Raw genomic sequence first — 13,584 nt, 5'->3', positions numbered from 1 at the left:
AAATAATCAAGCAGAAAAGCCTCTTTTATCCTAAACAATTATATATAGAGAATTGTACATATTTGATTAAATTAGAAAAAAACCTGTTTATCTTTAGCAAAAGGTGGCTTAATGTGGATATTGAAACTATTATTCTTCAAAACTGTTGACTTTTAAGAGAGCATTTCAGGAATCATTCCCTCCCCCACCCCATCCCCCATGCACACACTCTGTCCCACTCACACTGAACCAGCACTGCTGACCCACTACCCATAAGGAAAACAAAAACATTAGGCATGCACAGCACAGGCTTATATTTAGGCAGATTTTGAATTTAAGACTACACACTCTGAAATGGCATCTTGAAAGAGAAAGAAAAGTACATCTACACATGTAAACATATACTCTTCTTAGATGACTTCCAAAATGCACAAAAGGTAAACATTTAGTAACTCTGAAAGTAAATGGGAAGCTAAGCATCACTAACAACACCAAAACAACAACAACCACACAAAAAAACCCCAAAATAATAACAAACTACAGCTAAATGGTTGATTTACAATACTTTTTAAGTTTGTGATTTTCATCCTTTGTCATAGTGTTCTGTGTCATAATCTGTTCATCAAGCATAAAGGCCTTCCCTGTGTCTATTCTCACAGGCACCAAGGCTCACAGTCCACATACATTCATACAGGTACACAAGCAAGTGGGGCAAGACCAATCTTTAAACAACTGCCATCTACTTAACATCCCAGTATATTTGTTAGTACTACTTTGGTGCTGCATGGAAGATAAACTAACTCTTGCTTTGTATGGGTTTGGGGTAGGCTTCTGAAAAGAGGAAAGTTTCTGGGTTGTTTCCCCTTTGCTTCCACTTAACCCTCGCTCCCCCGCGGAGCCTGAGAGCCTGCAATTGTGCAAGAGGAGCCGGGCACGCAGGGCACAAATCACCGAGCGCTGCGGGTGATTAATGATCCCTCTGCTGCTGCCCTGGCGCTCTCCAGGCAGCTCTCCCTGCAGGGCAGCAGCCGAGCTGCCAGCGGCGGCTGAGCTAGAAGCGGCTCTGGGAGAACGCAGGGGCCGCGCCCAGTGTGAGTGCACCTTGCAGGGCGGCGGGCAGCAGGCGGCGGGCAGGTGACAAGCCGAGCTGGCTGCACCAGGGCCAGGGGAGCACGGGGGAGAGCTAAGGCACCGAGCCACCGAGAGCCGGAACGGAGGCCAAGAGCAAGCCTGAGTGCAGCCTGCCGCCCTTGGCCTGACCCGGCCGGCAGGGAAGCCTGCACAGCCTCGCTCGGGTCTGAGTCCAGCTGCTCCAGACACCAGAAGTCAAACCCGCTGCTGTGAGGGGCCCGCGCTTTATGACTGTTCAGTTGCAAGACCTACTTCGAGACAGCAGACACTTTGACCAAGTCTTTCACAGTCAGAAAGATACATTTGTTGAGTGGCCTTTTCTCTTTTTCGCAGGAAACAAAGAAATAAATTAAGGCAGGGCTCAGGCTGTACAAGGTGAAACTTTGCAACAAATGCCTTTGCTTTCTCTAACTTCGATGTCCTTTCTCCCCTTTTCCTTAAAGAGCCCTTGGGGAAGCCATGAAGTAACACTGCACATTCCAGTAACACAGAAATGACAATATATATATATTTTTTTTAATTTCAAAAACATTTAGAAAGAAAAGTAGCAGGAAGAAAAGGGCACATAACAACTCGAGGTTTCTTTAAAAAAAAATGAAAGAAAAAGTAACTTACCTGTTGGGACATTCTGAATAAGAGGTTAGTATCAGTGTTTTGCCATGTCCCCATGAACCCTGGTCCAGCCGCAGTCGTTCTGGTTCCGAACTGCATGGAGTTGTCAGTACAGGAGTCTCTTAAAGTCAAGTCTCTTGCCCTCTTTGGCTCTCTGTCTCTCTGTGTGTCTCTTTCTCTCACATCCACTTCTGCCTCTTCTGACTGAAAAGTGAAGGTGGATTTTTTGAGCTTCTTGGCAGCCAGTAGCAGGAGTACATTGTAGGTAAGAAGCTGGCTGAACTGTGCATTTCATTCGGGAAGGGGGAGATCTGGGGGAGGGGGGGTCAGAGCTTCCTTCGCACCTTCTGCACAGATATCCCTATCATTTATGCATAGATTGTGACTCCCCTAGCTTGCCTCTGCTCAGTTTCACAGCTGCCTGTCAGGTGCGCAGGCAGCACTGGAGACCCAACCATCAGCTTCAAACCCTCAGCCACTGCATGTCATTGGACAGCAGAGCTAGGAGTCAACTGCACTGTTCCACTGTCAGGCACCAAATGACACTGTACTAACCCCCCTCCAGATACACAGATAGACACACACACTGGTGCATACTCCACGGACTGCCACGATCACCACCCACAAGGCCAGGGAAAGCCAGGGCTCCTCCCTGGGAATTTTCGCCAACAATGCTTTCTGCTGTAACATGTTATATCCAGCACCAGTCCTTTCTTTAACACTTGCAAAACTATGACACTTAAATATTTTTAATTAAACTGGAAGCAAGTAAAGATTCATCTGGAGGAGAACATAAAGTTTGCTTAGTGGCTTTTTAAATATTAGCTGCCACAAGTCACACCGTAATGCTGGGGCTATTTATAACCACATATAAACTCATAGGGAAAATAATATACAGAGATTTGACCTTATATTATAAAGGGTGAACAAGCAAAGCTACCAGTTAAACATGGAAGATGTACACTAAACATATGCAAAAATAAATATATATCACTTAATACCCAGCACCTCAGGCCATTAATTACCAAATGGAAGGTTAAGTAAAGAGACACTGAAGGAAGAGAAGAAAAATGAATACCTTTTCTTAAAGCTCACATGCAGAATAAAATCCTTTGTTAAAGTTCTCAGGTAAGACATCTACATCAACCTTTTAAATCTTAAAAAAAGGGCAAAAGATGAAGAAAAAAAGAAACCTGTCCTATTTCAGGCAAAAAGTAATGCATATAAAAATGCCATTTTTCATTTAGGACCTCTATGGAAAATTCTATAATGTTTGCCTGCCTGATGAAATATAACCCTGATAGCAGGTCATATTTTTAATTAAACCAGTTTTAAAACAAAACAACCATTTGTTAGATAGTATTTATCTCCCTTATTTATGGAAAAAGCAGAACTGAACAAAATCCACTGTACATAAACACTGTAACTTCAAAATGGAAAGCTAAATTCATGCCATCTCATAAAAGTAGTCAGCAGGAAAAAGCCATCCTTCCTAAACTTAAAATGTAAGGAACATTAATCTTCAGCCACTTACAAATACTGAGGACAAATGTAGCACTCTGTTTGCTCCTTCTTAACGAAAGAATAACAATAAACCTTCCTCTCAGAAACAACAAAAGAAACAGAAAAGCGTTTCGATGGCAGCCTGTGTCATTAGTGGACAATGAGAAAAGCTGAGCAACCGTACGCTATGTTGACACAAATGTGCCTTCCCTTCTAGAACTGACATCTCCTGAAAGCTTTTCTGTTAAACTTCCCTCCAGTTCACCACCATTAAGCACAAAAAAGTCTCAAAAGAAGCCAATTCAATATCTGAAAGGAGACAAATAAGAACCCAAAGAATTGTTGCCTTAAAATATATTAAGTCTACCTGTGGTCAATAAAAATATTCTTTCGAGGGGGAGGGCGGGAAAAGCCCCTATGAGTCAATTGTCAACGGTGAGTGTACCTTTACTATTACCCACTTAACTCCCTCTAAAATTTGCTAGCCTCTTGATTTCTGAAGTGGCAATCAGTACCTCAGTCAAGCTTCCTGCTCAGCTCCTGACCTTCCCACTAATGGCTGTTATTTATGGGAGGCTTAAGGACACTGTCAACAGCAAGCTTCCTCCTCGCTCCCCTCAAGCACTGTTGTATCCTCTGCCTGCATGTTCTCTCTGGCCTCTTCTGCTTCCTCTCCCTCTCTCCTAGTCCTTCCCCCTCCTTCCCCACTCTCCCTCACTCCCTCTTCCTATTTTTCCAGCCCCACCCCTTTTTCTCAGTTCTGAGATCCTCTTCTTTCCCAGGTATTTCCCCTAACCTCCACACATGCGGGCATGAACGAACGAACACACACACACACACACACACACACACACACACCATACCACACCACACCACAAGACAAAAATCAATTTTCATGCAGCAGCAAGCACCTGCAGTAATAGACTCTTTTATTAAAACTGTTATTCTACAAGACTTGAAATTCCCCAGGGATCGGGGCATGTCAAAGCCGATATAATTAACTAGAGGCTCAGCAACGGATCAATTACCAGACAAGCAAGTGATAGTGAAATCAATGAAAGATCATCGGCCACATTATCAGTGTTGCAACTCATTAGGGCAAAACTGAGAAATGTGCTCAACGCGAGCCCAAGCAAGGTGGCATTACAAAACAAAGGGCTAATTTGGAGACCCTGCTGTGAACAATCTGTAACTGAATTAGCCCTTTTCCCCCCTAAACTGCACAGCTCCATAATTAAATGTGACAGACTGAGAGAAGCAGTTTATTAAGACACCAACCCCAAGTTTATTTAGTTCATAAACTCTCTCCTAGAAAATCAATACAGTCTGTACAGGGTTATCAGGTTGACTAGCTAATACATCCAAATCTGCTATGCCCAGCCACAGTCCTCTGACAAAATGCTACCCAGAGTATGCAAACCCGTCTCTCTCAGACTGCAAGGTCTAACCAAACAAGTCTGCAGCAAAACTATTACCTAAATATTCCTGCCGTAGCCACACCTTAAAAACATCAGGATAGGGCTGGAGAGATGGCTCAGCAGTTAAGAGCACTGAGTGTTCTTTCAAAGGTCCAGAGTTCAAATCCCAGCAACCACATGGTGGCTCACAACCATCCTTAATGAGATCTGATGCCCTCCTCTGGGGAGTCTGAAGACAGATACAGTGTACTTACATATAATAAATAAATAAATCTTTAAAAAAAAAAAACATCAGGATAGCCTCGTAAGATTCACAAGAAAAATCACAACAATTACACAGTACTGTACCTCCTAGATGGATTTTGTCAAACAAAATTTTAGTTAATTCCTAAAATCAGTTAAAAAAAAAAGTAAAAGCTTCATTATAACAACAGACACCAGTCCAAAGAGTTAGCTATATATAAACATGCTAAAGTACAAACCTTGAATGTTTATGTTTTGTTTATTATGTTTACAACCATTTTTTAATAAATTTTAGAACATAAAATTCTGACTCCTATAGAAAGTCCCAAAATATGTTATGTGAACTTGCCATCCATTTCCATAGGGAAATGTAGAACCTTGATGCTTTTCTAGCCAGTAAGAGACTTGAATTGTTTTTTAGAGACTCAGGTCCATGACTAACAACAAAACCAAGGCACCAAGACATCTCCTGAGGCTTTCCATTGGCTCAACATTCTGTAGATTACAGAATAACCCTCTGAAATCCTTTGTATCCAAGTTATTTACAACTAGGCCATGGGGATAAACATCGTTTTCACAATTATTGCTTTATTCCTGATTCAATGTCGTGTACTTCAGATTAGGGGATCACAAATCTGAAAGGTCACGTGATGCTCCTCACAGTCCCTGAGACTGAGAGTTAGGCTGTGTACACTGAGAGGTCCACCAAGGAGCTCTCAAGATCCTGAAGAAACTGTAGAACTAGGAGTAACTAACTCTTCTTCATAACACACACACACACACACACACATACACACATACAACTCTGAAATACTTTTACAACAGTAACATAAGACCAGGAGAGTGGACAAGGTAAGCAGCTCTGGAAATAACTAATGATGTTTTAACACTTACAATGTTTTTACTTATTTATTTATTTATTTTAAAAAGCCTGTACTATTAACATGCCATCAGTATACTCAACTGGCTTCAAATTCTAAATCCTAAATGTTAATTTTAAAAAATAGTTTAAATTCAATTTACAGATGCTACAATTACACATTTGTTTTTATCTGGTATTTATCAAACATTTCACCAGTCATGCTTCTAATAATATTTTTTAAAGTTAAGCATATATACTAACCCTGCACTAACTGCACACTTTGGATAGTAATTAAAAGTTGTAATTACAGGAAATTCATACTTTTAAAAACCTTTTTGCACATAACTACACACTGTGCATGTACCCTCAATGAGATCCAATTAGTTATAAAGAATTTGCATTTCAGTTAGTGTAGGATAACAAGACTACAGAGAGGTGCAGTGCAATCCCACCAACAGAGGAAGGCAGTGTGTTCTTTCCTGTTCGCTCTGTAAGCAGTAATTCCCACAAGTGATTGCTTAGAATGTTACTATCTTTTTAATATTTTGTAGTGAGGTGATTTTGGGTCTTTTCTTTTATTTTCTCAAAAATTACACAGTGATGGAAAAGTTAGTCACAGTTACTGACTACTGACAGGCCAAAGAATGCTCTTTTGCATATACTTTTGGAATAAACTAGTTTATTTATTGTGTTGCTTTTTGTTTGTTTGTTTGTTTGTTTGTTTATGGGAATATAACCCATCATTTCTTTATATATATTACAATTATTTTTTTTTAAAGACAGAGTATCATCATGTAGCCCTGGCTGGCCTGGAACTCACTTTATTGACCAGGTTGATTTCGAAAGATCTGCCTGCCTCTGCCTCTCCAGTGCTAGGATTAAGGGTGTGCTCCACCATACCCAACTTTACTTTTCTTCACTGGATTTAATTTCTTCAAAACACAGGGCTTTCTTAAGGTCATTTTGTGACTGGGAACATAGCAGCTATATAAAGGTCGTGGTTCTGTGCTAAGAAACTCAGGCCCTGCTCTAAGAAAGCACTTGAAGGCTTTCTTTCTTTCTCTCTCTCTCTCCCTCCCTCCCTCTCTCTCTCTTTCTTTTTTTTCAGTTTTTTTTTCCTCCCTAGCTAGGGCTACAACGTAAATCCTGAACAAATATAAAATAAATGTATGGCTTGTGCACACAGTTTAAGAAGCATCCGCAGGACTACTGACAGCTTACAGAACCGCACCTGTGACTCCCTGGGCTCAGTTCTCCCGCTGTTAGCAGACTCTGTAATCTGTAATGACAGTGTACTGGCCTTTGCTCTTCCTTCAGTCACAATTTACTTCCAAAGCTTGGTTAAGTACAGAGCTGGGTTAAAGATCAGTGGTTTTTCATGTGACACACGCTGGTATTCATCTAATGGCTTGTCAAGACAAAACTGTCCCTGTTCTTGCCAAAATAATAAAAATGATGCTTCACATCGCATGACAATCAGTACTTCCTCGTGGTGGGACAGCTCGAGCTTTCTGTAACTCATCTATTTTATAGAAAAAAATATTGCTAACTGGCTATCCACTCTCAGTGTACAGAATCAGGTTGCCATCCTCAAATCTCTTTCCTTCTCAGAACTCTAAGGCAGCCTGTAAACTAGTCACTAATGACAGGCGACCTTAACATATAAAGGAATGCTGAAGCTCAGGTTCCTAATGCATTAAGGCACATAACTTAATATATGCAAATTATGCAGGAGCAGCAGGCTGGTCTCAGTCACAGAGGTGGGGCAGGCAACTGAGGAAATGTCATTTTTCTTGAGAACGAAGTGTAGGACTTGCTTTGCAACATCTGTTGGTTTGTGTGGAATGCTAACAGATGTGTTAAGTGGGAAAAAAGGAGAAAGAACTAATGAAGGAAAACTCCTCTGAACAGATATTTCCCTCACTTCCATACTCCTAAGGAAGAAGGTTGACAGCCACCCTTTCCCCTAGTGAAGCCTGCCACCCTTTCCCCTTGTGAAGCCTGACACCCCTACTTTATTGTGCCATTTCTTTTCAGACACAAAGTTAAGGAGGAACAAATTTGGTTCAATATAAAGAATAGGAAAAAGTAAAGCTAATAATAATTTCAATTTTAAATTTTAAATAATAATTTCAATTTTAAATTTTAATTTCCACTTTTTTGTTTGCTTTATAATTGTATAGTTATCTATGTTTATACAATTTGATGAGAGGACAGTAAAATATTTGTTTCCCTTAACACATATAAACCCAAACATAATGAGTACACAAGCACATCTATGTGCACTCTGTGGAGAAAAGAAGAAATGACATTTAAAAGTACTTCTTAAGATCAAGAGCTGCTTGGTTGATAATGTTGTTCATTTGAAATGTAAATAGGTAAAATAACCAAAAATGATCATAAAAATAAAAAATGATAAATAAAAGATCAAGATCTGAATTATCTTTTCGGTTTTGTTTGGTTGTTACAGGTGTTTTTGTTTGTGCTTTGTATCGTTTTGTTTTTGAGACAGGGTTTTTTCCACATAGCTCTGACTGTCCTGGAACTTACTATGTAGCTCAGCCTGGCCTCAACTCGAACTCACAGAGATCTGCCTGCCTCTATGAATTATCTTCCTTAATGTAAAGATACTCATTGTTACAATTAAGATTCACCTAATATTTACACCTAAATCTTTGCTTGCCAACTGATTTCCAATTTCTTTCTTTCCATTTCGATCTCTGTAAGAGATGGACAACTGTGTCTCGATTGCCAATGTTCCCAAACAGTAACATCTGGTAATCATGGGTCCTCATGTTTAAATTTTAAGGAACCAGGAAAATTTTTCTTATTTAGCAATTGTTTTTCTTGTTTCAGTTTATTCGGTGACTGAGCTGTAAGTAGCAGACTGACATGTATGTAGCAGTCTTTAATTCAGGTTAAAAGGATGACGCATGGCAGGGGGTACATGGGGGTACATGGTGGTTCAGATTTTAATCCCAGCCCTTGGGAGGCAGAGGCAGGCAGACCTCTGTGAATCCCAGGCCACTTTGATCTCTATAGTGAGTTTCAAAGCAGATAGGAGTGAGATTCTATCCTCAAAAAGATAAATGATTCATGCACACCAACAACTAAATGTAACCAAGTGTCATATGTAAACGATCTAAACTACACAGTCTATTACTCTTTCTATTAAAATCTTTATGGTAAGAATTTAGGTTTAGAGTCCATGAATTAGCTAATTTAAAATTAGCTTAAAGGGTCTTTATGAAAAGGAGAAGAAAAATCTAAATTCATGTTATCATCTTTGATTGGCATCTCAATCCTTCTCCTCCAAGAGTCTGTGTTAGAATTCACTTGTTCCTTCATATTTATAATATTCATATATAACTATATATAAATGCCAGATGGCTTTGACAACCTAGTTGGACATTTCAACATATAGTAGCTTCAGCCAAAACAGCCCAAAGATTCTGAGGAATAAGACCATTGTTCAATTTTTAAGTAAGAGTACCCATGCCTTCATTTATAGTCAGCTTTCTGCCAAACCATTATAGACATACTAAATACTCAGATGTGAACTCACAGGAACACCAATCACATCAGTGCACGAGACATATATAACAGCTGCTATGCACTGAGAGAAGAAAATGGTGACCAATACTGACAGAGAAAACCTTATGCAGTAAAAATATCTTTATGTGACCAGAAAAGGAACACAAGCCCCTTAAACAAGGTTCGAGCTACTTCAGAGAGTGACATTAACATTCCACTTAGGAAAATATTGCCTAAACGCTTTACTGAAAAGGAGAAAATACTCCAATTGACACTTGTCTAACTTGCCTGAGATGCTGTGTCTGACACCCTAGTCAGGGCTGAGCGCCGGAATGAACTTCCAGGAAATGTTAAAAGGCTATAATCCATGGATGCAAAAGATCAGAAAATGGACAGATGTGGTTAGGTACAGTAGATCAGGTAGCTTACAAAATGCTAAGGAAATGAGAATCCCTTGAATTCACATTTCAAAAAAGCATCTTCAGTCAGTACAAATCTTATGCCTACAAAAGATCAAACATTTTCCTATTTTGTTTTGATCTAAAAAGTAAAAAAGTGACTTTAATTTTTTTGTGTGTACAAGCAGTGACAAAAACTGTCTTACTATCACAAGCTTCAGTTGATGTCCTGTGAGAAAAATCTTCTGAAAGAATCAGTGGTATCTTTCCTTAAATGACTATGAGGATAAAAATAAAAAGCAAAAGCAAAAGACAAAAATCCAACAGGCTGGGGCACGGAAGTGCACTGGGGAATTACTTTCATATGACCACGAAAGTTGTGGGATTGTAAAGATAATATTAATACTTTTATTTACTTCCTTCTAAAAACTGTAGCCTGAGATGCTGGCAGCTCTAGTAAAAATGTCACAGTAATAGTTTAAATTACTGTCAAGAAGGAAGATTGAGATTCACTTCTGTACAAGAAAACCCTGTTACAAGGCTCAATACACACAAACACACACAAACACACACATACATACATACATACAAACACATATACAAGTTCTCACAAACACACACATACATACATACATAAATACACACAAACGCACACATACATGCACAAACACATGCACACATACTAACAAACACATATACAAGAACATACACACATATACATACATGCATACATACACAAACATACACAAGCCCTTACAATCTACTTAGACACAAAAACATGCTTACACACAAAATCATGCATATGCCCACACAAACATACATTTAAGTGAAAAACATTGATGCAAAGAAAATTTGTATGATTTCTGGATTGTTTTTCAAATTAAAAAAACTTAAATGGGAGAGTGGGGGCCTTTGGTGTAGGACCTCGGCTGGACGCAAGCAGGCAGGAAGCTTTTCACACACAACTGCACTGTCTGTCCATCAGCTGATGTCCTGGTTATGATCATCTTAGGGAAACTCATTAGTCTGCACGTGTATGTGTGTGTCTGTGTGTGTGTGTGTCTGTGTGTGTGTTACATATGTGTTACATTTCAATTCTCAAAGATTACTACCCTAACACATCCATTTTAAAAACAGTGACAATTAGAATAAATCTTCCCTAGAACTATGTGTAAAAAATGAAAAGGGGAAAAAGGGGATGAAATAAAAGAAGACACTTTATCACAATCAAAATCATTCGAATTATTGCCACAAAATTCTATTTCATGCAGTATCTTCAGAGGTTAAAAACTGTTGAGAAGCAAGTAAACACATTCATTTCCTAGCGTGCACATGAGTGTGAAAGACAGTAAGAGGGTGGAACAAAGAATAATTATGTGGGAACAAACCTCAATAGGACAGTCAGAGAATGTGAGCATATTTAAGTGACTTAAATAAGAAAGAACAACATACCTCAAGTTGAGATGGATCAACTCCACAGCATGGGACTTTAAAATGTGCTTGCCAGTCCTGGTCACCAAGCCTGCCTTCTGATTTGTAACTGAGGCAATTTGGAGGCGGGGAGGGCACAAAATGTGCCTGTTGAGAGATTAGAAGAGGAAATTTTATATAGTCTGCAGGCAGTATTTTACAGAAATCCTGGTTGCATCAAGATACTTTATCTTAAAAACTACAGATATAATATACTCCTCTGACCACTCAAACACTTGTAAAAAAGAGTTAATTACTAAGGTGTATAGCAACCAACAGTTAAATATATGAAGCATAAGAAAACAACAATGAGGAATAACAGAATAGCTCACTGAAGGGTGACAGGACAGGGGAGCCACTCAGGGCTTCTTGAGTGCAAGCCTGTGTGCTAAGAAGCCAAACCAGCATTGCACTTAAGATTCTTTCTTTAAGGAGGAACTGGACAGTCGGGTGGGTATCTGACACCGGGGCTGCCAAACACAAGTTCTACCACTGAGCCACACTCCAGTCAATACCCCAACTTACTCCATTTTCTTCTACTAATCATCAAGAAAATCATTATAAAACTTTTTACTCACTGTTGAAGAACTATTTATCAAGCTTCACATACCAAGTACAAGAAGCTGTGGGGAACACCAAAATAAGACATGGTCCCTGCTCACAGGTTTATAATCTACTACAGAATAAAAGCCATGCGCGAAAACAACCTAACATAAATAGAGATAGTGTTAAGGCAAGCACAGTAGATCCTTATGATTTAGGGAAGGATGCCTTCCCTCTGATATGTGAAAGAAGCATCTAAGAAAAGGCTGCCTTTGTTCTAGGCCCTGAGAGACCACCAATATTCCTCTAGAGAAGTGATCTAGTTTCACTAGGGCGCAGGGAGGATGATGGATAAAGCAGTAATAAATGGGAAGATGCGTGGGTAATGGAACTATGGGTAAGAGTCCCACAGTCCACTCAGTTGCTATTCTGTTATCCACCAAGTGATCAGCCAACTCTACAAAAAGACAACCTCAACACAGGGTAAATATTAATATTTTTAAAGAAAGTACATCTATGACAACACATTAAAACATAACTAAAAGGAAGCTAAGAGATCAATCAGGGAACTATTATAATAAACAGGTAAAATAAGCAGATAAGGCTGATGAAAAAAAAAAGCAAAACACAAAAGACACCGTGGGAATGAAATTAAAGCCCTAGGAATGACAGACAGGACATGTGTAAGGACATGGGACAGATAGCTCACTGGTTAAGAGCACGATGCTCTTGTGGAGAGCCCAAGTTAGTTTTCATGTTGGGTGGCTCACATCTGCCTGTAATCTTGTTAATTCCAACTCCAGGGGATCCAATGTCCTCTTCCAGCCTCTGTAGGCACTTGCATGTATGTGCACACACAAGCCCCCCTCCCAAGATGCAGACACATACACACGATTAAACATGTGGATCACAAGAGCCAGTGTGACACTAGGGATCTGGCTGGCAGCACTTTCTAGAGAAAGGAGAATACAGTTTAGCTCAGTCTGAGGAGCAAAGGAATGTGTAATTTGGGGCAGGAACAGTAAAATAACCTTGGGGCTTGAAAAGATAGCAGGGTTTAAAGAAGTGTCCCTAGGAACAGACAGCTTGTTTTCCACTATGGGAGGTTTAAAAAGAAAAATCTAGAGTGAGCGAAGGGTACCAAGACAGTTAAGAGGATATTGAAGATCTAAGCCAGGGGGAAAATGATATAAAGGGTCCTAGGAGAGAATGTGGTAAGAACACAAATGAAAAGGTTCTCTGAAGAGAGGAAAAAAATCCCTCAGACACAAAGGAATGATATAGAAATTTTTCCCTGGTAAGAAATTCAGGCATTAAGGCCAGGCAGTGATGAATACCCCTTTAACCCCAGCACTCAGGAGGCAGAGGCAAGTAGATCTCTGAATTTGAAGCTAGCCTGGTCTACAGAGTGAATTCTAGACAGCCATGGCTACCCAGAGAAACCCTATCTCAACCCAACAAAAACAAAGAAATTCAGGAATTGGTGTGTGTGTGTGTGTGTGTGTGTGTGTGTGTAAATAGGACCTACTCAGTCTACTCAGTTGCTTGCATATACATGCTTTGAGGACCAGACACTTGGCATTGAATAACCAATGAGAGGGCATCTTCCATAGGGAAGACAACCTCTCTCAGCATCCCTTAGTTGCCTGTAGTTCTTATCTGAGGTTGGGGTCCCACGGGATTTCCCTCTTCCACTTTTCCCCCCTCATTGTCCTTGTTCAGGCCCTGCCATATTGTAACAATTAAAGAAGATGAGGCCAGAAACTTGAGAAGGAGCAAGGGTGGGCCATGGAAGTTGTTAGACTAAGGAAAGGGAATGGAGAGAAATGATGTAATTATATTTTACTTAAAACAATAATAAATACACTTAATGTTTTTAAAAAGAAACACA

General features: G+C 39.8%; 1 pseudogene; it reads right to left on the bottom strand.

Annotated features, from left to right (window-relative positions):
• Positions 1–11,254, bottom strand: part of LOC127695225 (ubiquitin-conjugating enzyme E2 G1-like) — a 72,937-nt pseudogene extending 61,683 nt beyond the window's left edge.
• Between the last annotated feature and the right edge of the window lie 2,330 nt (positions 11,255–13,584).

The sequence above is a fragment of the Apodemus sylvaticus genome, chromosome 10 (assembly GCF_947179515.1).
Source record: "Apodemus sylvaticus chromosome 10, mApoSyl1.1, whole genome shotgun sequence".
Classification (NCBI taxonomy): domain Eukaryota; kingdom Metazoa; phylum Chordata; class Mammalia; order Rodentia; family Muridae; genus Apodemus; species Apodemus sylvaticus.
The sequence above is the reverse complement of the archived record's forward strand: the minus strand, read 5'-3'. Positions and strand labels throughout refer to the sequence as shown.